A 23,590-nucleotide genomic window follows, 5' to 3' on the forward strand; every position below is an offset into this window, starting at 1 on the left:
CAACTCTTACGTACTTCTCTGCCAATCCTGACTTCCTCATACAATACCACAGCTCCTCTCGAGGCACCCTGTCATATGCTTTCTCCAGGTCCACAAAGACGCAATGAAACTTCTTCTGGCCTTCTCTAAACTTCTCTATCAACATCCTCAGAGCAAATACTGCATCTGTGGTGCTATTTCTTGGCATGAAACCATACTGCTGCTCTCTAATCATCACCTCACTTCTTAACCTAGCTTCCATTACTCTTTCCAGTAACTTCATGCTGTGGCTCATCAATTTTATTCCCCTATAGTTACTGCAGTCCTGCACATACCCCTTATTCTTAAATATCAGCACCAGTACACTTCTTCTCCACTCCTCAGGCATCCTCTCACTTTCCAAGATTCCATTAAACAATCTAGTTAAAAACTCCACTGCCATCTCTCCTAAACACCTCCATACTTCCACAGGTATGTTATATGGACCAACGGCCTTTCCATTCTTCATCCTCTTTATAGCTGTCCTTACTTCCTCCTTGCTAATCCGTTGCACTTCCTGATTCACTATCTCTACATCATCCAACCTCTTCTCTCTCTCATTCTCTTCATTCATCAGCCTCTCAAAATACTCTTTCCATCTGCTCAACACACTCTCCTCACTTGTGAGTACGTTTCCATCTTCATCCTTTATCACCCTAACCTGCTGCACATCTTTCCCAGCTCAGTCCCTCTGTCTAGACAATCAGTACAGGTCCTTTTCTCCCTCCTTAGTGTCCAACCTCTCATACAACTCATCATATGCCTTTTCCTCAGCCTTCGCCACCTCTCTCTTCACCTTGCACCTTATCTCCTTGTACTCTTGTCTACTTTCTGCATCTCTCTGACTATCCCACGTCTTCTTTGCCATCCTCTTCCTCTGTATACTCTCTTGTATTTCCTCATTCCACCACCAGGTTTCTTTTTCCTCCTTCCTCTTTCTAGATGTCACGCCAAGCACTCTTCTTGCTGTCACCCTTACTACATCTGATGTACTTTCCCAGCTGTCTGGTAACTCTTCAATGCCACCCAGTGCCTGTCTCACCTCCTCCCTAAACTCAACGTTGCAGTCTTCCTTTTTCATCATCCACCATTTGATCCTTGGCTCTGCCCTCACTCTCTTCCTCTTCTTTATCTCCAACGTCATCCTACAGACCACCATCCTATGCTGCTTAACTACACTTTCGCCTGCCACCACTTTGCAGTCTTCAATCTCCTTCAGATCAACTCTTCTGCATAGGATGTAATCTACCTGTGTGCATCTTCCTCCACTCTTGTACGTAACCCTATGTTCTTCCCTCTTCTTAAAATACGTATTCACCACAGCCATGTCCATCCTTTGCCAAAATCCACTATCCTCTGACCTTCTTCATTCCTCTCCTTGACACCATACCTACCCATCACTTCCTCATCTCCACTGTTCCCTTCACCAACATGCCCATTGAAATCCGCTCCAATCAACACATTCTGTCACTTGGGTACACTGTTCATCACTTCATCCAACTCACTCCAAAAATCTTCTTTCTCACCCATTGCACACCCAACTTGTGGTGCATATGCACTAACAACATTAATCAATTTCCAGCTTCATAATCATTACTCTGCCTGACACTCTTTTCACCTCCAAAACACTCTTGACATACTGTTCCTTCAGAATAACTCCTACCCCATTTCTCCTCCCATCCACACCATGATAGAACAATTTGAATCCACCTCCAATCCACCTGGCCTTACTCCCCTTCCATTTAGTCTCTTGCACGCACAATATATCAACCTTCCTTCTCTCCATCATATCAGCTAACTCTCTCCCCTTACCAGTCATACTGCCAACATTCAAAGTTCCTACCCTCAGTTCCACTCTCATTACTTTCCTCCTCTCCTCCTGCCTCCGGACACGTCTCCCCCCTCTTCTTCTCCTTCTTCGGCCAACAGTAGCCCAATTTCTGCTAGCACCTTGTTGGCTAACAGTACTGGTGGCGGTCGTTGTTAATCCGGGGCTCGACCGATCTGGTATGGAAATTTGTATTGTTGTCCATATATTGATTTGGCAAAATTTTACACCAGATGCCCTTCCTGACGTAACCCTTCTCATTTATCCGGGCTGGGGACCAGCATGAAGAAACACACTGGTTTGTGCATCTCCTGTGGCTGGGTTTGTTTATGCATATAGACTGACGAAATAAATGTCCAGTGTAAATAGTGAGAAAAGCATTCTGTTTTGTGTTGAACATGTTTTTTTTTTCTAACTATCAAAGTATGCAGCCTTTGTTGATTTTTCATAAAGCATTCAACTCAGTTAATCAAGCTGCACACTGTGGGACATCCTGAGATTTTATGGAATCTGCTGGATATCATAGTCGGCCTGTGCACTGGTACTGTGAGTGCTGTGCAGAGTTGAGGCAGAACCTCTGAGTTTTTGCCAATTGATTCTGGGGTTCATCAGGGGAGTGTTCTTGCTCCTATTCTGTTCAATGCTTGCATGGACTGGGTGTTGGGCAGGGTTGTGGGGTCCAGAGGTCCAACGGCATCTGTTGGTGAAGAAAGATTCACTGATCTTAACTTTGCTGATGATGCTGTGATCTTCAGCTCTGATTGGGGCTCTTGAGAGTGAGTGAGGAGTCTGAGTGCCTGGGTTTTCAGGTGTCCTAGATAAAAACTAAGATCCAGGCCTTATTGACCTAAGGGGTCATGAGGTCACTGGAAAGGGGTGTGTGGTGCTCCCGATATCTTTGCAAAAGGATGAAAGTTGAAGTCTTTAGAGTCCTGGTGCTTCCTGTTTTGCTGTATGGTTGTGAGACATGGATGCTATCCAGTCACCTGAGACAAAGACTGGACTCCTTTGGTACTGTATCTCTTCAGAGAATCCTTGGGTACCACTGGCTTGACTTTGTGTCGTACGAGCAGTTGTTTACGGAGTCCCAAATGAGGCACATTACCTGCATTGTGAGGGTGGGTCAGTTATGACACTACGGCCACGTGAGGTTCATCTGGCTCATAGGATCCTCATTGTTAAGGACCCAAGCGGCTGGACCAGGCCAAGGGGACACCCACGTAACACCTGGCTGTGGCAGATAGATGGTCATTTGCAAGGGGTGGTACTGGATCACTTCTGTACCTGGGGGTACAGAACCAGAATCCCAAGCTGTTTTGTTGTCTGTTGGCAATGTGCTGTTCTGCAACTTGGTCTGGCCTGATCAAGGTATATTTGCTGTCTATTTCTAGCACTCTCTAAATCTTGCACATGAAGATAGTAAATGTTATGCCACACTGTTGGACATGCCCAGCACAACACTGTTTGGTGCATCCTGCCATTGACATTTTGGTCTCTGACTCATTTCTCAGTATCAGTTGTATGCCAAGTTAATTGTCCTGGCATTTACTTGACATGTATTTAACCAAATCTTCTTCACTGATGCTATCACATTTGGTTTGTCTTCAGCTCATATGGATTTGACCTTGACACTTTTTCACTATGTCTGTCCTTGTGCATTGTCTTTTTGCATTTTTATTCACAAGCCACAGTGCTTGTTCTATTTTGAATATGTCTCCCACTCCTCTATTTTTAAATAATGTTATCAGTCACTCTTGACTCTTTCAACATTGTCAGTTCCTCCATTCTTATGAATAGCTCATTGAATGAACTGAATGCTGAAGAGTAGGTGTACATCTGTTTGGAGAAAGACTGAGTTTGAATTGATATAATAAATTGACCATACCACACATAGTCATGTGGGAATGCAGGAATTAGTGCTGCAGAATATGGGTGTAAGAAATTCTCTATAACACCAATCAATCAGTTGAAGTCTGTGACGAGTTTTAATCTGGAGAAAAACATTAATGTGTTTGATTTTGCTTTAATTTGTGGCAATGAAGTTCAAGAGTGACATAATTCTCAAAGTGGAGATAGAGAGGACTAAAGAGATAATCAAAGTGAAAATCTGCTTTAGGTAAGCTGTATGTGTAACAATGTAACAATAAAACTCAATCTTTCATTTGGATTGGGCTTTACCATCTCTACTTCCTATTGATTATTGTTGGACAATTACTTGGTTCTCACATAACCCCCATTTTCAGTGTTTCAGAATCATGTTTAAATATTTTGATTTATTTTGAAATGCTTCTAAATTTTACTTTTGTTTTTGAAAACACTGTAAAATTATTTGGTGATTCCATTTTGTGTAAACTTTTTTTTTCATAAGCATCCTCATTTTGTTTGTTTGCTGTTTGGGTCCTGCCATTTTGTGTGTCTGGTCACTCTAATGCTGCATGGCTGTTAAGCACAAACAGTGTGACTATATACAAGATAGCCACTCACTTTGAAAATATCTAAATATCTTCTGAAAATCTAAATAAGTGTTCTTTTCTGGTTTTGATTAATTTTGATTATGTTTTATTGTTTGATTTTGATTTCTGGCAAGTCTTATGGTTTGTCGAAAAAATCATTCGACCCCTGCTTGGTTTTGTAGACTACTTTTTTTCTTCTCCTCTAAGAAATATTTAACTCTTCCAGTTGTATCAATTCAAAACATACAGTGCAGTGAATTTTATTCGCATTTAAGCAGTGTTTGGAATTTTGGTCTTTTTACACTTTTTTGCCTCTTTCAAAGTTCTTTTTCAACATAATAACATTTGTTTCAGCGATATCTGGACCAAAGAATCCATTTTTGATATCATTATTTTCATTATGTAAAAATGTTTTGGTTTCATAATTTATCTGAGCTGTTTTCACTGCCATATTTGTTTATTATTGGGTGGCACCATTTTATACTCCCATTGTTAGAACCACTTCAGTGTTATAAAAGGCCATAATACCTAAAAAGATTTTCTAAAAATAACTTTATTTTAAAAACCTTTTTGGTGACCTTATTCTCTCTTTCAGTTTTTACCTTTTGCTTTTGAACCTTTTTGATTCTGATACTTGTCACTCGTTTTGTTTTTTGTTGCTGTGCTTTTGATCTCCTGGGGCCTCATGTATAAACAGTTAGTACTCAAAAAAATGTTGCGTAAGAACATTTCCATGTTCAAATCGCGATGGATAAAACCTAAACTTGGTGTAAAGCCACGCACATTTTCACTGTAGCTCATACCCTGTCGTACGCAAGTTTTCCTTTCGGTTTTGCAGACTGGCGGCACCCAGCATCAAAGCAGTGCTACTGTTCCTGTGTGGTTACCCATTCTTTTTTAGATTCAAATCCATGACGGGCTTTATAAATACACTGAAATTAACCACATATTGTTTATTAGTTTAATACATCTAATTGTAATTAACCTGTAACAATATAATGGTCCACAGAATGGTCAAACTATTCCAACTGCTTTATCGTTGTTACTCTCACTGCACCTTCTTCTTCTTCTTCTTCTTTCAGCTGCTCCTGTTAGGTGTTGCCACATCGGATCATCTTTTTCCATATTACTCTCACTGCACCACTCGGAGTATTTATATCACTGTATCTGAGTGGGGAATCACAGATTTACAGCTGCTGAGAATTAGAGAGAATTAAAAAGAATTATCAGTATACAGCATCAAGCACACGCTGCCTCAGCCATGCTGTCTATTGAACTGCTCTCATATGAAAAACACTTCAGAGCCTTTCCTGTACTGACCTCACAGTTCAGAAACAGTTTCATCCCAAGAACTCTAAACGCACTCAATCAGTCCATCAAGTGTTCCTTGTAGAACTGTTTGTACTTATAAGTACAATTACCTCACTGTAAACTTGCGATTCAGTTATAATATTGCACAACCTGAGCCACTTTATAAAGTAAATATGTTTATTATATTATACAGATAAAACTTTACACGGTGCTGCAGCGCTAGCGAGCTGCTGGCACTCTGTTCACGGATTGTTCCTGCCTTGCGCTGTATTCTTGCTGGTGCTGATGCAACACTGAAAGGATAGATGGATAGAATAATTAAACACGTACTACAAAGATATTTTAATGTTCCTTAAAAGTTTTGAAGAATCGGCTTTCTAAGCTTACAGATGGCTAAACGTCTATTACAGAGCTGATTGTGTGGTGATTGGGTATTTGGAGAAAGAAAAGTAAGGACAGGAATTGGAGGTTCTCTGTCCCCTAATAAGCTTTCATATGACACTCAGACGGTGGGCTATGACTCGCTTTTTCATGGCAACTTTGATATGTGACAACTTTTTTATTTCGGGCACTGTGCGACTTTGTGAACCTGAGCTTTTGAGTTTCTCCGACACACTATGTCACTCGATCAACTTCCTTTTGTTGTTTATACCACTGTTTAAACCAGCAAATAGTATGTTTTACCTTGCCTCCACTTGGTATTCGCTGAAATTCTTCTATTTTCCCTCTTGCTTTTGCCATTGCCTTTTCACAGAAGGCTGAGCTTAAGGGCTGTTTATATTGATTTGCATATTCAAAGAGGCGTAATTCTGGGAGGAGTTGGGGCGGGGCAGCAGGCGCGTGCACGTGCATTACTTTTCATGCTGACTGGGATTTATGGAGCAGAAGAACGTGGAAGCTGACGTTCGCACAGATTTATGCATCTGGATTTTTTTGTGCGTACGCACATTTCCACTTTTGTGCTTATGTCATATTGTAGTGTGAATTCCACACATGGCATTATATCATGAGGCCCCTGGTATTCATCCCTATCCTGTGCTTTGCCTATATCTTTTTCTGTTTACTTAATAAAAATGAACATGCTACCAACAAAGCATGGCAAGCAGGGGCTTAGTAATAATTTAATAAATCCCTTCTTTGCTTTTATTCATTTATGTTTTTGAGCTCTGGTTTGTTTTTTTTTTCTTCTATGCTGATTTTTGTGCTAAGATCTCTTGGTATTGACCAATGTTTCCCAAACTTGGTCCTATGGCCCCCCTGTGGCTGCAGGTTTTTGTTCCAACCAGATTCCTAATCAGTGACAACACTTGATAAATCTGAGCTCATTTAATTGGCAGATACTATTTTTCTTTTATTCTACATTCAGAAAAGCACAGCAGCATGATTTTTACATTTATAAGACATTTAGAAATATTTCTGTTTTTGCTATAGATTGCTTCAGATACAGGTTGTTTCCTGCCCTTGCGCCCTGTGTTGGCTGGGATTGGCTCCAGCAGACCCCCGTGACCCTGTAGTTAGGATATAGCGGGTTGGATCATGAATGAATGAATAAATAAAATGCAATTATACGGTACTTATAAAGAGTACATTTTGTGGTATGATTACTTTTTAATGACATTTGATAGGTTATGAAACATTTTGAGATGTAAAGGTTACTTAAACTGTAGCCTACATATGAGGAACTTATCCTAGATATTTTATATACTTCGTATAGGCCAGCTGTCAGAAATTTGAATGTGTTGGGTCAGCAAGTTAATTTTGCAATTTCTAAAGTTTAAACTGAGTTCCCAAAATGTGTCTAAGTTATCTTTTTTATTTTTAGGCCTTTAACATTGCATTTTAACCAGAATTTGCTCTTAGGCAAGACTTTGTTTGTGTGCCATTGTCAGTTGTCTTCTTCATAACATTTTTTTCAGAGGATTACAAAGTGTTGCTGTTTTGAAGCTTGTTCTGCCTTAATGACAGGGACCTTCAAATTAAGAATTAGTAGTAGTTCTCTAAAGGGGAGCAATAGTTTAATGCTAGTGTCACTTAGTTGAGCTTTCATAAGCTTTGTACTGAGTATTTTTTAATGATAAGAAAATCTTAACTTTAAATATTTTGGGATTTTTTTGGGGTCTCTGTTTTGAGTATTCTACAAAATACCCTAATGAAAAAGCATTTAAAACAGGGAGCAGACATTGAGCAATGTAGTGTCATGAGCTTGTAGTGATTAGGCAACACATTCATATGACAAACTGTACTTGCCATGATCACAACTTGACAGGGGTCATAATTACCTAGCAAGAAGATAAGGTACTGAAAGGAATCTGATTTAACTTCATAATAGCTCTTAGAAAGCAACACCACCAAGTGGGCAGTATTTAGAGACTCAATTTGAACTCTAGCTTTGTAAAAATATGGAATACCTCACCAGGAATTCATGCACAAGTTTCTAAACAGAATGAATGGTTTCAGGTTTCGGCCAGTAAGCTTGCAGTACCACTTGTCACCATCATGCTGTGCTAAGTTACAAGGAATACTTGAGCATGTGTCACAATCATAGCTGTGCTGGAAAACACAAGAAGGCTTATAGAGAGTATTAGAATACAACGTCTATCCATTCATGTCCTATGCCTGCTTATTCCACAAACCAAATTAACATTTTGCCTGACATACATGTTAAGTTGCATTCAGACCACTATATATCCTTTTTATAAGATCCGTAATTAATTTGAAATGTTTTATAAAAAGAAAAAAACATTTTTAGTCTATTGTTATCACTTTCAGTATGTCTCTCAGAATTACTCAATTGTCAAAGTTTTAGACTAAAGAGAAAGTGGTTTCAAGATATCTTAAAATTCAAAATAACATTTCAAATATCTTGATAGATTTACTTTAAAGCCTTCATTTACTTCACTCAGAAATTAATGATATCTATAAATACTAATTTGCCATGTCATGGCACTAAAATTTAAATATTTCTCTTCATTAAAGGATTTATATTTTGCAGTGACCTTCTAATGTAATTTTGTGGTTTTATTATCTGACTCTGCTGTCAGAATCAGTCTGCCATATTAGTGATATTGTTTTACAGATCCAGCAGTTTGATTCCTGAATCGTGTTCTGTCTGTGTGGGTTTTCCTCTCACGTTCCCAAAGATGTGCTGGTTAAGTGAGTTGTTGAAACAAAACTAGCCCTGTGTGGGTGTTTATGTGAGTAAGCTGTATGATGGGCTATTGTCCTCTCTTGCCTAACCTATGCTCATCGCTGCTGCCATAGAATGCTTGAAACCTTGGTTATGTGGCTTTGATAATGTTGTGTTGTACATTTATAAGGTCACTAGCTGTGCTACTCGCCTAAGATGGATTGAAATCTGAGTAATCAACATAGACCTCAGTGTTAATGTTTGCAGTGCACCATGTAATCAATATGTCTCTGTTGTACGCCATGTGGAATGGGATTCATAAAAGAAGTGTTAATGTTTGTGACACAACATCTTTTGGAATGACAAATGCAATGCATTCTATTACTAAAAATGTTTGTAATGCACCATCTTTTTAAAAGACAGAGACAACGCAATCAGACAGTCACACAGACAGACACACAGACACATATCCTTTTATTAAGATGGACTGTTGCCTTGTGTATAGAGTACACTGAAATTCTTATTACTGACACATTTCTACTCTTGTTTTCTTGAAACTTCTGTCTTCCTTACTGGAAAAATCTTAAAACACATTTGTCATTAGCAATGCGAGGCAAGTTCATCATGACATCAAAACATTTGAATAGAATTTTGCTTAGAACAGAAATATCAGCTGAGAGTTTAAAGTAATAATAAGTATGTCATTAAATTTAAAATTACCACTGCATTTCTTAAGTGTGTCATCAATATTTTATACTTTTTAATGACATTTTACAAGTTTCAGAGCAAGGCATCCAGTTATTAGTGATAGATTTACAAAACTGATCACATTTTGTGGAAAGAAGTTTACCCAGAAAGGACGTTTTTAGCAATAAGTACCTCAGGAAGAGGAATCTGAGTTTTCTGATAAACAGGACTTGTTAGTCAAGTTGCAGAAATGACAACAGCAGTCTCCTAGTTTCCGCTACCTTTTTGTGAAATACAGCTCAGAAAAAACAAGCAGACTGTTTCAGTGAAATCAGGCGGGAGCTGAAGCTTTCTGATTTGTGTGAGTAGAGCTGCAGATAGGTTTCTTATGAACAATATTCTGATACTGAAGGTAAGCTTTCATTCTGTCGCTTGGTACTTGGCTGCTTGTTGACATTTCCCAGTGAATGATAAATTTGATATTTGTGTCTGGATATTTTATTGCACAGATTGTCATGTTTGCCTTTTATCATGGGAAGATAAACAGATTTCAGTTTATGAACAGCTCTTCTGATGAGTGCAGAAACCAGAGAATGAAAAAATAATTAAGTCAGGGTTAGGTATCAACTCTAGATAAGAAAATTGTTTGCTGTCACCATGACCCTAAATGATATGTTATATATGCATAATGTAAGCCATGCAGAACCTTTCCATTAACAAGCTTGGATGGGATTTTGGGGACACTAAAGTTTTACAGCAGAAACTGAGTGATCTTCCTCTGGTGACTTGCTTTCCTCATGGCCTCACAGTGCCCTTAAAGCATGTTTGCATAGGCCTGGAGCCATGACAGCAGGAAAGTGGAAGCTTACTGATGCCGAACTGAACATAAAGCCTTTTAGATTCAGAGATGGCTAGACTAAGCCTGTTCTGCCTTTTCATGAGCAGCCGAGCAGTAAATATCAAAAGATGTTTGAAATAAACTTCTTATCACTAGGGGGTCATCTTGTCCTACTGGTTATACACAGTTTCTGTTAATGGTGAATCCCACCCCCCAACCTCCCACCCCCATTCCCCAATGCTCCTCAAAGGTCTTTTTACTTAATCCTCTTTTTTGTAAAATCGGCATGCTTGCAACAGGTTATCTCATTCATCAGCATAGTCTCATGTTCCTCTCATATGATCTATGCAAAATATTTTCTGAATACAAATCCACCATAGAAAAGATTTCTTGCAAACCTCATGTAGCTTAAAAACAAAGAAAATTAAAATACTTCTCTTGGAATATCATAGATTTTTTTAAATTCCTCATTAAATGGTTCTATTTTCCTCATAGAAAAGCTTAGGAATCAAATCAATCAATTTATTTCCAATAGTCAACGGTTCATCTCTTTATCTTGAAAGCATCACCTGTCTAGATTAGATGTGGTAGTACCATATATTGTTTTAATCTCCTGTTTCTAGGAATATTGCAGTGTTTCTTTAAAACGTGTTCAGAATTTTCCTTCTGGAGTCCTGATAAAATGCTGTGACCACATTATCACACATTTAGGACATCAACACATGCCATGCATCAAATGATCAAAAAGTTCTTAAAATTGATCTTTATAGGCATATTCAATATTTCCCTGAGGCTGGCAGTCATTCTGAGGTGCTTCAAAACCACCACCTTAACACCCATTCTGAACAAGTCCTCTGTGTTTTTCCTCAGTGTCTATTACCCTATTGCTCTCACATTGGTCATCATGAAGTGCTTTGACAGGCTAGTTTTGGGCCACCTGAAAGCTGGACTTCCAACATCACATGACTCTCTCCAATTTGCCTGCCATTCAAACTGTTCCACTATGGATGCCACATCATCTAGTTTTCATATGTCCATGTTCCATCTAGACAAAACAGACACTTATGCTAGAAAGCTGTTAATAGACTTCAGTTCAGCATTCAACAACATCATACCTCAGAGACTCATAGGGACTTTCAGTCTAGTAGGGTACAATACAAAACTGGATCCTGGATTTCCTGACAGAAAGACACTAAATACTCTGCATCGAAAATGTCACCTCCAACATCATTATGCTGGGCACTGGTGCCCAAACCCCAAACAGCTGTGTACTGTGTACTGAACTTCACTCTGCTGACTTAGGACTTTATGGCTTCATACAGCTCTAGCAATGTCATTACTTTTGCTGACAACACAGCAGGGGTGGGTGTCATCATCATTGAAGATGAGTCAGCTTACAGGCTGGACGTACAATGTTTGTCAGACTGGAGCAAGTACAGCAATCTGTCTCTTAATGTCTACAAGATGAAAGAAATGACTGCTGACTTTAGAAAGGCCCATGCTGTCCATCCCTCACTGCACATTGGGGGCTTAGCCATGGAATCGGCCAAGTGCACCAAATTTTTTGGTGTGAACCTGGCAGCTGGCCAAACTTGGTCAATTAATATCACATCAGTTGCCATGAAGGCTGAGAAAGGCAAGCTTATCTTCCCTCATCCTCCCCATATTCTACAGGGGCACCATCGCGAGTGTTCTGACCAGTTGCATCACTGTCTGGTTTGGGATCTGCAATGTCTCTGACTGCAAGGTTGTACAACAGATAGTAAACACAACAGAAAAGATCATTGTGACCTCTCTACCTTCTATTAAAAACACCTTTTGCATCTGCAAAGCCTACAGCATTGTGGAGGACTACTCCCACATGCTCCATGGTCTGTTTGATCTACTTACATCTGGCAGAAGGTACTATAATATCCAAACCTGTTCTGCAACAGCTTCTACCCCTTGGCTGTCCAGACTCTGAATTTTGTGCTACCCGTTCCCTTCAGATCTGTTCATAGTAGTCAATTTATATGTAGTACATTTGTTACTACTGTTGTTTTTATTATTAGTTGTTATTTATTGCTATCTATATCAATTTATGATCTACTTTTTAATTTATTTATTGATTTATTATCTACTATTATTGATTTATAATATAGTATAATTCTTCACTTGTCCTGTGTTTATGTATATGTTACACTGCAGTACTGCAGAAGTACTGGAGTACTGCATCCTGGGTCTTCACTGTGTGGAGTTTGCATGCTCTCTCCATGTCGGCATAGATTTCCTTTGGGTGCTCCAGTTTCCTCACACAGTCCAAAGACATGCAGGTTAGGTGAACTGGCGATCCTAAAATGGCCCTAATGTGTGGTTGGAGTGTGGGTGTTTTCACCCTGAAATGGACTGGTGCTCTGTTCAGGGTTTGTTCCTGCCTTGTGCTCTATGCTAGCTGGGATAGACACCAGCACCCCCCAGGACCCTGTTCAGGACTAAGCAGGTTAGAAAATGACTGACTGACTTCTCCACTTATTTTACCAATTAAACACTGAATAGGGTTATAAAAAGCATGGATGAAACTGACAGCAAAATTGTTTAATGCATGATAACAACATGCAACAAAAGAGAACAATACAACATACTGGACATCAGTCTGGATGTATTATTAATGTTATGAGTACAAGTTACTTGTGATCTGTAACTATAGAATCCTAAGTCTTATAAAGTGTGACAATGACCAAATTCCGAGGATTGTAAAGCAGACCATCAGCCATACAGACAGCAATTAGAATCTACACTTATGAATCCAAAATAGCACATCAGCTACACCATTTCTGATTGGGCATAACAACTTCTCAGTTGTCTTATTGTGCATAAGGCTGACGAGCTTCAGCATTTGAACAAATATGTGTCAAAGTGGGACAAGAAAATTGTAATCTTTTGTCAGTCTAACATCAGTTAAATACCTTCTGTGCAAGAAAAGTGCAGTTCATTATGGCAATTACAAGATATAAAATAAAAAAATATAAAAATCAAAAAATGGATAGTGCAAGATACAAAAATAAAAAGGTTTTTACTTAATTCAGGGAATGAAGGCCCAATATTGTGAGTAATGTCTGCTCACTGTAGCCTGAAAAATTATGCTGGCAGTCCAGCTACTGCTTAGTACAGAATCTGAAAACATGTTTATTTAAAAAAGTATAATGTCATTATTTTTATCATTATATCTCCCCAAACCAGAAGCACACAACTAAAGTTTATTTTAATAAGCTGCTGTCTTGCTTCAGCTTATCCATTGATTTGTACTGTTCTGAGTGTGTTTATTGTGGCACAGTAGTTACCATTACTGACTGCATCACAGATCAGGAGAGCAGTCCATAAATGCTAAAATGTGCACAAGGGTGCTCTGTTATGGACAGGTGGCCTGTCCATTGAGTGACTTCTGCCTTAATTATCCCAAACAGACACTAGCTCCTGATAGACTTACACTGAATAAGAAAGTTATAGGGATGGATGTGTTTGTTTTGTATAAATTAACAAATGCAATGTATCATATATTTCATACCCATGCAATATTATAAGGAAATTAGCTTAAACTAACAAATATGACAAGCTAATAAAAAATCATATTCACAGTTTTTGTCCATCCATTCATTGTCTGAAACTACTTTATCCATTACATGGTCAAAATTAATTTATACCCACTAACTATATTCACACACTTTTTTTCTCTTTGATATTTACAGAATTCAAAAGACAAAATTCTCAAGTGTGTTCATTTTTCAGTTTCAAGCAGCTCAATGCCTTAACCACTCCACCACTGAACTCTACACTTCAAGGCTGCTGGCTAAATTTCCGTCTCTGACTCATAGTGTGACTTTTACCAAGTCACTTAAACTGCCTGTGCTTCAGTGGTAAACAATACCTCTAAACTGTTTTAATGCATCAAGGTCTTGTAAGACATCTTGAATATCACCATCAGCAATGGAAGGCACACACCCATTTTCTGAACTAACTCACTGTGTGGGTGGAAGGAGTACAGGAACCCGTATAAAGTGTTGGGGTGCCAGCTAGATCGCCCCTTTTGATTTGTGAAAACAAATTGCAAAACAGGCACTCTTGGGTGCAAAAATAGAACTTAAATCTATCTCTCAAGATCTCAAAGTAACAGCTCTTATAACAAGTAGGGATCTCAGAGTTCCATCCTATAGGTTTGTCTAGGTACAAATGAGCACCCTATAGCTGTCTGTGGTGGAAGGGGTGGGGTTAGTTGACCTCAAGAGATGTCTTCTCACTGCTGAGGAAGAGATAAAAGACGATACTGTTAGCAGTAGCTCTCCCTCTCATCCCGTTTCTTTGGATGTGCCCTGAAGGTGTCTGTCAGACGTGGATACGTGACACTCTTCACTTTCCAAGGTTGCAGGAGGCATAGTCTACACCAGCGCCAACAAATCACACATTCACTCCTATTAGAACAATATACAGTTAGGTCCACAAATATTTCGACAGAGACAACTTTTTTCTAATTTTGTTTCTGTACATTACCACAATGAATTTTAAATGAAACAACTCAGATGCAGTTGAAGTGCAGACTTTCAGCTTTAATTCAGTGGGGTGAACAAAACGATTGCATAACAATGTGAGGCAACTAAAGCATTTTTATAACACAATCCCTTCATTTCAGGGGCTCAAAAGTAATTGGACAATTGACTCAAGGGCTATTTCATGGGCAGGTGTGGGCAAGTCCGTCGTTATGTCATTATCAATTAAGCAGATAAAAGGCCTGGAGTTGATTTGAGGTGTGGTGCTTGCATGTGGAAGATTTTGCTGTGAACAGACAACATGCGGTCAAAGGAGCTCTCCATACAGGTGAAAGAAGCCATCCTTAAGCTGCGAAAACAGAAAAAACCCATCCGAGAAATTGCTACAATATTACGAGTGGCAAAATCTACAGTTTGGTACATCCTGAGAAAGAAAGCAAGCACTGGTGAACTCAGCAACGCAAAAAGACCTGGATGTCCACGGAAGACAACAGTGGTGGATGATTGCAGAATCATTTCCATGGTGAAGAGAAACCCCTTCACAACAGCCAACCAAGTGAACAACACTCTCCATGGGGTAGGCGTATCGATATCCAAGTCTACCATAAAGAGAAGACTGCATGAAAGTAAATACAAAGGGTGCACTGCAAGGTACAAGCCACTCATAAACCTCAAGAATAGAAAGGCTAGATTGGACTTTGCTAAAGAACATCTAAAAAAGCCAGCACAGTTCTGGAAAAACATTCTTTGGACAGATGAAACCAAGATCAACCTCTACCAGAATGATGGCAAGAAAAAAGTATGGAGAAGGCGTGGAACAGCTCATTATCCAAAGCATACCACATCATCTGTAAAACACGGTGGAGGCAGTGTGATGGCTTGGGCGTGCATGGCTGCCAGTGGCACTGGGACACTAGTGTTTATTGATGATGTGACACAGGACAGAAGCAGCCGAATGAATTCTGAGGTGTTCAGAGACATACTGTCTGCTCAAATCCAGCTAAATGCAGTCAAATAGATTGGGCGGCATTTCATGATACAGATGGACAATGACCCAAAACATACAGCCAAAGCAACCCAGGAGTTTCTTAAAGTAAAGAAGTGGAAAATTCTTGAATGGCCAAGTCAGTCACCTGATCTTAACCCAATTGAGCATGCATTTCACTTGTTGAAGACTAAACTTCAGACAGAAAGGCCCACAAACAAACAGCAACTGAAAGCCACTCCAGTAAAGGCCTGGCAGAGCATTAAAAAGGAGGAAACCCAGCATCTGGTGATGTCCATGAGTTCAAGACTTCAGGCTGTCATTGCCAGCAAAGGGTTTTCAACCAAGTATTGGAAATGAACATTTTATTTCCATTTATTTAGTTTGTCCAATTACTTCTGAGGCCCTGAAAGGAAGGGATTGTGTTAAAAAATGCTTTAGTTGCCTCACATTTTTATGCAATTGTTTTGTTTTTCACACTGAATTAAAACTGAAAGTCTGCACTTCAGCTGCATCTGAGTTGTTTCATTTCAAATTCATTGTGGTAATATACAGAACCAAAATTTGAAAAAAGTTGTCTCTGTCCAAATATTTGTGGACCTAACTGTAGATGGAAAAGTATGTGTGAGATATGGAAGAATGAGAAGCGCTGACAAAAAACCCAGATAAACATGGGGAGAATGTACAAGTTCAACCCAGTAGAAGTTGAGAATTGAATCCAGGTCTCTGGAACTATGTGGCAGTGATACTAGGAAGAACTTCAAATTGTCACTCCGCTATCATTGAATTACTGTATTGTATTGTGTAACATGTTAATGGATAATAAAACTTCATTAGAAGCCTGAAGTGTACAATAGCACGGATTTTATTCCAGCTTACCAGGATGGCCTCTTATTTACTTTTTTTCTCAGCTGCCACTTTTTCTGTCTTCTTGTCTGAAATTTCTGTTGGTATAAGTGAAATTTGCACTTATTGTGTACTTTGCACAGTTCCATTTGTTTCATGCCCACAGATAAGGTATAATCTTAGTTACAGCACATACTCTGGTCTTTTGTCTTTGTGATGACGTTTTCCAGATAAGAGAAATGGAAAAGCTTATGCTATGAGATAGCCACTAGTGGCACACCCCCATGTCATATCATATTGGAAAAAATAAAGGACATACAGTAGGTAAGTCTCCCATGCTTGCTTATAGTGGCTACTAAACCCAAGACTCCTACCTGATTGTCTAAAAGTGACTTAAAACTGAGCATTGCTACCAAACCAACAACACAGGCTGTTTATTTCATTCTCAGTCCATCCTGATTTCTGTTCAGCCTTCCCTGTTCACCTCAACTGTGAATTTTGATTCCATCTTTGTTTACCTTCTAGGTCACGGAAAAGAATGGTTTTATTTACTTAAACAGCAGCAACACCACACCTGACTATGACTTTAAATGTGGCTTCAAAGGTATCTTGTGAACATTAAGTACAATGTCTCTCATTCTCTGTGAATTTTCACACAAGAACATGTCATCATCACAAAAAAACCACAGACACATTGATAACTGAATTATCTTAGCATAGCACTTTCCTGTTGTATTTTGGTTTTTCACTCTTAGTAAAAATGTCTTGACCTATGTAAATGTGTGCTCCATTTCAAAAATGTTTTATATTGATTTTCACATCTTCTTACATGCTTGTTCTGAACTCTGTTTCATTGACCTAAAAATGTGCAGTTTATTTACATTTGTAATTTAGGAATAGGTCTGAACAAATTAGCAGGACTGGAAAAACCACTCTGGGGACTGAAAACAAGAACAGCATGTAAAACAGGTTCTTATCATTTGGGAAACTGGAAGGTTGGCTGTTGTTAAGGTGAAGTTAATTATTCAGATAGTACAACCCCAACATAAGCTATTACAAAATTTAAGATGGTACATGAGTTTACTAACCAAGTGAAATTAGAAATCAAACTAGCAATCTAATAATAATTAATGATTATGTAATAATGATGATTATTTAAGACGGGTGCTCCATCCAGGGTAACTCCAAAGTCAGCAAAATCAGCATAAAAGTGTATCAAATGCCTGTTATCTCCCCCAGCATAAAAAAGAAAGATGTGCAACAGAGGTAACTTACAAAGAAAGTCAAAACCTATTACCAAGTGATAGTAGAACTTCATTGTGAGTGTTAGAGACATACATAATGTGCAACTTTAAATTGAATCAATCTATTTTTAGCACAGATAGAGGATTGATATTTCTTTATTAGGTGGCTTTCCACTTGTTGTCCATGATAATAACAAAAGATTTTCCTCTCTTTAATGTTTTAGTGTCTAAAATTGAACTGTTTTGTAAAAAAAAAAAAAACTATGGTTTTCAAAGATAAAATATTAGACAGTCAGTCATTGTCCAACCCACTATATCCTAACACAGGGTCACGAGGGTCTGCTGGAGCCAATCCCAGCCAGCACAGGACGCAAGGCAGGAACAAATCCCCGGGCAGGGTGCCAGCACACCACAGGGCACACACACACACATACCAAGCACACACTAGGGGCAATTTAGGATCACCAATGCACCTAACCTGCATGTTTTTGAATTGTGGGAGGAAACCCACGCAGACACGGGGAGAACATGCAAACTCCACGCAGGGAGGACCCAGGAAGCGAGCCCAGGTCTCTTAACTGCGAGGCAACAGCGCTACCACTGCACCACTGTGCCGCCCCTAAAATAATATTATATAACTAATATTGAGATATATTGTGGTGTACAAAATCATTAATTTTCAAATAATATTTTTTTCTTCCTAGGGCAAACTGTATTTCTCACAGAGAGTATTGAATAATACCAAAGCAAGTAATGTCTCTAAAGTTCTTGATTCCCAAGCTCATGGCAGAATATTTTATTAAAGGGGGCAACACATAATTTGCTCGAAAGGGAGTTCAGTTAACAGGGATGACAGTAAATCACACTGTGCCTGTATGTGCACCAGATTCTCAATATCATCCATCCATCCATTTTCCAACCTGCTGAATCCAAACACAGGGTCACAGGGGTCTGCTGGAGCCAATCCCAGCCAACGCAGGGCACAAGGCAGGAACCAATCCCGGGCAGGGTGCCAACCCACCGCAGGACACACACAAACACACCCACACACCAAGGCCAATTTAGAATCGCCAATCCACCTAACCTGCATGTCTTTGGACTGTGGGAGGAAACCGGAGCGCCCGGAGGAAACCCACACAGACACGGGGAGAACATGCAAACTCCACGCAGGGAGGACCCAGGAAGCGAACCCAGGTCCCCAGGTCTCCCAACTGCGAGGCAGCAGCGCTACCCACTGCGCCACCGTACCGCCCCATTCTCAATATCAGATTCTCTTAATTTTTGATGCATTAAGGTCACAATGTACATAAAATAGCATGTATGCGGTGCATGCAAACAGGATGAAATGCTAGATTCCCTTGCCCTAGGACTTCAGGTAGACAGAGATTGGGAGTCACGCAATTATTTCCGGATTAACACTAGTAATAGCAATATATTCATTGAGAAATAAACCTTGTACTGACAATTCCTTTCACAGTCTTTTTCTAATCTCACAAGCAGTACATCCCTGAAACCAAAGCAGACAATTTCTCATCTCAGATAAATGAGGGTAGAGTCCAGTAACAGTTATAAAAATTCAGTAATATTGAAAAGTTGTAAAAACATTGGAAATATTTTAATTTTAAAAACTTAGGGGGCTCTGCCCCCCTGCTCGCTTTGCTCACCAGCCCCCGAGTATGGGTAACCAGATGCACAATTTAAAGCGATTGTTATTTTCATGGGAACTGTTACATATGCATAATAGAACTAACTATTTTACATTACAGTGAGTAATTAACCATAGTTAAAAATAGTAAAACATAATAAATTGAAAGAAATGTATGTTTCATGTTGAGTTAGAGGTATTCATTGAGTCAAATGTTTTCATTCTGTTTGGCTTTGAAATTAACATGCAAATATTTTTTGAAATGACACTTTTACTGTAACACTTCAGTAAAAACAATATTTGGAATTAACTTTTCGTCAATATCGCATTGAATTTTGATTCCGTATTTGGATTTACATCATGACAACGCAATGTATAACTGCCCGTGAGTGAATATCGTTTCTTTCTCTCTAATAAATAAACTGAATTTTTACATTTCAGCGAGTAATTAACCATAGTAAAAAAATAGTAAAATGTAATAAATTGAAAGAAAATTTTGTTTTGATATTGAGTTAGAGGTATTCGTTAAGTTATACATTTTCGTTCTGTTTGGCTCTGAGATTAACACGCAAATACTTTTTAAACGTACACTTTTACTGTAACACTTCAGTAAAAACATACGCCAAACAACAAATCTTTTAATTCTTGCAGATACACCTCTTCATTGGAAAGAATCACTACTTTTCCCTGATGGCAACACGAATTGGACAATCTGCATGTTTCCAACTTAAACTTTAAAGCCGAACAATATCTATATACTTCTGTCATGTCATCTATGTCCATATATTTGATTTCTTTTTGCTGTTCGATTATTTCACCAAGTAATAATTTATGTTTGTTAGTGCTAATGCGATTTTTACTATCAATTTTTCGTGCCTTTCGAATTTTACTACTTTAATAATCTTTAACCTGCTGTGCATGCGTATCATGGCAACGTTTTGATCCTCTTTACGATGTTCTACTTTGTCTTCTACTCTTTGTCTTTTATTTCCGTCCCTGCTTGGACCTGCTAGGTTTTTAAACCCCCTTGGTCCGGGCTGTTTATTGCTTTCCTTATTTTCCGAATTTTCACTTTGTGGCAGGCGGCTGGCATCCATGCCCAGGGACACCCCTGCACACAATATTTGGGGGGAGCAGCCCTTAACAGTGCAATACCTCCCACTGGATGCTAGCTGGCCACCCACCCGGGGGGGTGGGGGGGAGCAATGCCTCGGGTTCCCACAGGGCTCCCTAGGAATGGGAGTTGGGTGCAGCCCTGTTGGGTCCCGCAGGCACCGCTAGGGGATGCTGTGTTTGGGACTCCTAGCCCGTGTGGGCAGCATATTTGTCACACCCGGAAGTGCAGCCGAAACTCGGTGATCAAGCACCTGGAGCACTTCCAGGTGAACTATAAAAGGAGCCAGCAACCACCACTCAGCGGCCAGAGTCGGGTGGAGGAGGACAAGGTTGCTTGGGAGGAGTGGTGGTGTCAAAGAGGAAGAGAAAGTGCTTTTGTTACTTGTGTGCTTGAGACTGTATTGTGTCTGTGGGTACGGGGAAGGCATAGCCCACAGACGAAGAAAAATAAAAGTTTCTTTGTTTTTACACGTGCCTCCCGTGTCCAGTCTGTGTTGGGTCGGGTGCTATATAGTGTCCATCTTACAACTTAGATTATTATTGTTCTTTTTTGAATTCTTTTCTCTCCAACACTTTTGGGCCTATTTTCAACACGCTGCCTTTTCTTCTTCGCTTAGTCATTGACATGTCATCTAGAACATATAGAATTATTGACTAGAAATGGACTGTTACAAATGAAACAGATAGATTGTATGTATAACAATACTGTCCAGAAAAGCTTCTTTAAAGGATGAAACTGAGGACTTTTTATAAACGACTTAAAATGAGGAAAACGTAAAAATTTATAAGAGCTGAGAGAGGGTGTCGACTTTAATTGGCATCCGACCTCAATCCCCCTAAAAAGACATAATACATTCTTGTCTAGGTGGGTCATTAATTAGATTCTTTTCCTACTTAAAACCACTGGTGTTTTTCTAAGAGTCCTCAGCTTTATCTGCAGCACTTTAGTATAGCCTTGGTGATACATGAACTGAGGGTGTATGCTCATATTCAGTTCAAACAATGAAATGTGGAAGGTAAACTACAATCATATACTGTATTGTATATGATAAAAATCTTTAAAAACATTTTTTTTCTTCAGATATATTTTAATACATGCTTTTGTTTTTAATAATTTTTAATTGTAAATGTATAGACTAGGGCGGCACGGTGGCGCAGTGGTTAGCGCTGCTGCCTTGCAGTTGGGAGACCTGGGGACCTGGGTTCACTTCCCGGGTCCTCCCTGCGTGGAGTTTGCATGTTCTCCCCGTGTCTGCGTGGGTTTCCTCCGGGCGCTCCGGTTTCCTCCCACAGTCCAAAGACATGCAGGTTAGGTGGATTGGCGATTCTAAATTGGCCCTAGTGTGTGCTTGGTGTGTGGGTGTGTTTGTGTGTGTCCTGCGGTGGGTTGGCACCCTGCCCAGGATTGGTTCCTGCCTTGTGCCCTGTGTTGGCTGGGATTGGCTCCAGCAGACCCCCGTGACCCTGTGTTCGGATTCAGCGGGTTGGACAATGGATGGATGGATGTATAGACTATGTTTGATCTAACTGTTCCTCTGGCTCCTAATGGGAGGAAAGTCCTACTTCAGTCTCTCATTAGTTATTGTTCACTAAGACCATTTTTGCCCTGTGCTTATACCACTAAAATAGAGCATCATGAAACACATTTTCCATTAATTTAAAGTAAAAATATGCATACAGTACATACACATAAAAAATCTTATCATTTGCAGACAGAGCATCCATGCTAGCATTTGTTTATGCACTCACAAGCAATGCAAAGTAACCAAGGTACTACCTGGTGGTTCCCTAGCATCAAGGTTGCTAAGGGTTTGGTAGCAGTGGGGCTTGCAGGCACAAAAGGTCAGACATCAGATAACACTCTCCAGTGTTTTGTCCTAGAAAGACTGATGCATTATTTAATACTTGTGATATCTAAATATTTGTAACAATAAGTACATTCCCCACATAACTGTACCAATTGTGCACAAGCACATGTGTAATAATAATTTTTAAAATATTTTGATAATTGTATTGTATTCAAATGACAGACTTACAGAGCAGCAAATATTAAATAAATCTAGTGCTTAATCCTACAAACATGCCAGGCTCCTTGCATTGTCACTTCTTAAAGTGAAACTGCAATTCTGTTTTTTCTTTTTCTAGTGAAGCTACAGGAAAAATAATTCAGATCAAAATCAATGATTAATACACAATCAAAAGAGAAAAATAAAATCAATAAATCAAATAGAACAACAATAAAAGTTTGAAACAACTTCTGAAAGTAAAAGATTCGCCATTCTTTGAGTCAATGTCAAGGGACTCCAAAACCCTAAAATGAATTTCACAATTTTTAATAAGCTACACAGAATGAAAAAACAAAAACAATGGAAAGGTCAAAGTACTGAGATAAAAAAAAAAATGCCATAAAGAAAAACCCTGCTCTCCCTCTGGGCCAGCCTTCACAGACATTTGCTTTGTCTGTTTGGAAGAGCGGTTCATCAACTTGCCCATACCAATACATTACATCATCAGTCTCTCTCTTTCATGCTGTGCTTCTCCTAGGATCTCAGTATCTCATGAATGAACCTTCACCTCCACCTCTCCTTCCAACTATAGTCTCATTTAGTCGTTTTACCTTATGCTGCAGCCCCAATATTGTTTCTGAGCCAAACCTATAAGTCACCCACTCTGTACCATACTGTACTTTCCCTGGATCTTCCAGTGTGACTGCTTTATAAGGGCAAAATGTTCAAATTCCTGCTCTTCGCAGACAGAAGTATATTGGTAACTAAATGATTGTAAGACAATATTGTTGGCCTGCTGTGATTCACTAAGCTCCCGGTTACTCAAAGGACAACACTGACTCAGCATTCTTGGAAAGCTACAGTATCAGGAAGAGTCCTTAAATCCTCCTGTTAACCTACTTGGTGTCACTCTTGATCTCCTTCTAAATTTCACATGCCCTTAAGGAAATCAATTCCAGGATGACA

General features: G+C 39.3%; 1 protein-coding gene across 1 annotated transcript in view; it reads right to left on the reverse strand.

Moving 5' to 3' along the window:
• Window positions 1-213: 213 nt before the first annotated feature.
• LOC127529729 (uncharacterized) overlaps window positions 214-23,590 on the reverse strand; it is a 455,734-nt gene continuing 432,357 nt past the window's right edge. Inside the window, exon 2 of the mRNA XM_051934321.1 lies at window positions 214-679. The gene's annotated coding sequence lies outside the window, so the exon portion shown is untranslated. The remainder of the gene's footprint in view (window positions 680-23,590) is intronic.

Source organism: Erpetoichthys calabaricus, chromosome 11 (assembly GCF_900747795.2).
Source record: "Erpetoichthys calabaricus chromosome 11, fErpCal1.3, whole genome shotgun sequence".
Taxonomy (NCBI): Eukaryota; Metazoa; Chordata; class Cladistia; order Polypteriformes; family Polypteridae; genus Erpetoichthys; species Erpetoichthys calabaricus.